Below are 3,175 nucleotides of genomic sequence, written 5' to 3' on the forward strand. Positions count from 1 at the left end.
AGTGAGAGACAGAATAACAACAAAAATATCCAGAAAAACGCATGTCAGAAATGTTAGAAATTGATTTGCATTTTAATGAGGGAAATAAGTATTTGACCCCCTCTCAATCAGAAAGATTTCTGGCTCCCAGGTGTCTTTTATACAGGTAACGAGCTGAGATTAGGAGCACACTCTTAAAGGGAGTGCTCCTAATCTCAGTTTGTTACCTGTATAAAAGACACCTGTCCACAGAAGCAATCAATCAATCAGATTCCAAACTCCCCACCATGGCCAAGACCAAAGAGCTCTCCAAGGATGTCAGGGACAAGATTGTAGACCTACACAAGGCTGGAATGGGCTACAAGACCATCGCCAAGCAGCTTGGTGAGAAGGTGACAACATTTGGTGCGATTATTCGCAAATGGAAGAAAAACAAAAGAACTGTCAATATCCCTCGGCCTGGGGCTCCATGCAAGATCTCACCTCGTGGAGTTGCAATGATCATGAGAACGGTGAGGAATCAGCCCAGAACTACACGGGCGGATCTTGTCTATGATCTCAAGGCAGCTGGGACCATAGTCACCAAGAAAACAATTGGTAACACACTACGCCGTGAAGGACTGAAATACTGCAGTGCCCGCAAGGTCCCCCTGCTCAAAAATACATATACATGCCCGTCTGAAGTTAACCAATGAACATCTGAATGACTCAGAGGACAACTGGTGAAAGTGTTGTGGTCAGATGAGACCAAAATTGAGCTCTTTGACATCAACTCAACTCGCCATGTTTGGAGAAGGAGGAATGCTGCCTATGACCCCAAGAACACCATCGCCACCGTCAAACATGGAGGTGGAAACATTATGCTTTGGGGGTGTTTTTCTGCTAAGGGGACAGGACAACTTCACCACATCAAAGGGACGATGGACGGGGCCATGTACCATCAAATCTTGGGTATCTATGGGTATTCCAGCATGACAATGACCCAAAACTCAAGGCCAAGGCAACAAAGGAGTGGCTCAAGAAGAAGCACATTAAGGTCCTGGAGTGGCCTAGCCAGTCTCCAGACCTTAATCCCATAGAAAATCTGTGGAGGGAGCTGAAGGTTCAAGTTGCTAAACGTCAGCCTCGAAACCTTAATGACTTGGAGAAGATCTGCAAAGAGGAGTGGGACAAAATCTCTCCTGAGATGTGTGCAAACCTGGTGGCCAACTACAAGAAACGTCTGACCTCTGTGATTGCCAACAAGGGTTTTGCCACCAAGTACTAAGTCATGTTTTGCAGAGGGGTCAAATACTTATTTCCCTCATTAAAATGCAAATCATTTTATTATTGTTGTTATTCTGTCTCTCACTGTTCAAATAAACCTACTAGTAAATGTATAGACTGATCATTTCTTTGTAAGTGGGCAAACGCACAAAATCAGCAGGGGATCAAATACTTTTTTCCCCCACTGTATAATCCCAAATGGCTAGGTTGACAACTGTTAATTATTTCACAATAGTGTGTGTGTGTGTGTGCGTGTGCGTGTGTGCACGTGCGCATCTTTTGAATGTATTTGACTACGAGAGATTCTGCTAGGTCCATGATACAGCCTCAGGTCACATTATCATAGATCTCTTCCTCTTCACAGTTTCACTGTATTTAGGTCAATGTGTGTATATGTTTGGTGAAACAAGATTTGTTTTGTACAAACAATCATATATTACATAGCTTTTTAATATCATGCATGCTTTGTGTTCAGATTTCTTTCTCGTAAATATTATGATACTGTATCTGTACTGTCACTTGTAAAGGAAGAAGACTATTCCATTTGTATAGTTGTGCTGTGTGTAAAACCATGATTCTAATAGGAGAGGGACAGTAAACCAGGATCATTGTATGTAGTGATGAGATATCCTTGAAAATGTTCAATTTGTCTTTCGTGTCATAAGTAATCCTTGGTTCCTGCCTGTGCTGGGGAAAGATATGAGGGAGTCATGACCCTTTCCTTAGGACCATCTGGCAGAATGGCCAAAATATGTTCTATGAATTAAGATAGGAGATGGCGCCAGTCACATGTTGGAATCAATCCTATGAATCATGTTTATGTTGGTTTTTATGTGGCCGTATATAAGTCACTATGTATAGAGCTCACTTCAGACTGGTAATTTATGCATCTAACTGACTGACTGTGACCTCTCCAGCTTGCTGACAATAAAGAGTGATTCATGTAATATTGACTTAAAGTGTATTGCGTTTCAGGTAAGACCCAGATGCAGTCAGTGTCAAAGTAACAAAAGTGTATTACTAGTACAGGGGCTGGCAAAATGACAGGTCAAGGGCAGGCAGAGGTCAGTAATTCAGATAGGGTGCAAAAGGTCCAGAACAGCAAGCAGTCTCAGGGTCAGTGTAGGTAGGGGTCAATAATCCTGTGTGGTGTGGCAAGGTACAGAACGGCAGGCAGGCTCAGGGTCAGGGTAGGCAGAATGGTCAAAACTGGGAAAAACTAGAAAACAGGAACTTGAACAGACAGGAGCAAGGGGAAAAACTCTGGTAGGTTTCACGAAACAAAATGAACTGGCAACAGACAACACAGGTATAAATACACTGGGGATAATGGGGAAGATTGGCGACACCTGGATGGGGGTAGAGACAAGCACAAACACAGGTGAAACAGATCAGGGTGTGATAGTACCCCCCCCCCCCAGCTCTAGGGGTGCCACCTGGCGTCCTACCTGGGCGCATACCTGGCTGACCAAGGTGCCGGCTTTGGAAATCCGCAATGAGGCCTGGGTCCAGGATGTCCCTAGCGGGTACCCAGCACCTCTCCTCCAGGACATTATCCTCCCAGTCAACCAGGTACTGGAAGCCCCTGCCCCAAGGTCGAACTTTCATTAGACGGCTCACCGTTTTCCCCCGGTTGGCCGTCGATGAGACAGGGCAGAGGGGTGGGTCTGGAAACAGGAGACAAAGGGCTGTGAGACATAGGTTTAATTCTGGAAACATGAAAAGTGGGATGTATACGGAGGGTACGTGGCAACAGAATACGAACAGCAGAGGGTCTAATGACCTTGGAGATGGGGAAAGGGATGATAAACCAGGGGGAGAGCTTGCAGGGGGACAGCCATACCTTCTGCCTGAGACGATACCGGGGAGCCCGGGGTCCGGTGGCGATGTGCCACCTGGAAGTGGACTTGAGAAGGGCCGACCGGGCTCT

The sequence above is a fragment of the Salmo salar genome, chromosome ssa04, assembly GCF_905237065.1.
Source record: "Salmo salar chromosome ssa04, Ssal_v3.1, whole genome shotgun sequence".
Taxonomy (NCBI): Eukaryota; Metazoa; Chordata; class Actinopteri; order Salmoniformes; family Salmonidae; genus Salmo; species Salmo salar.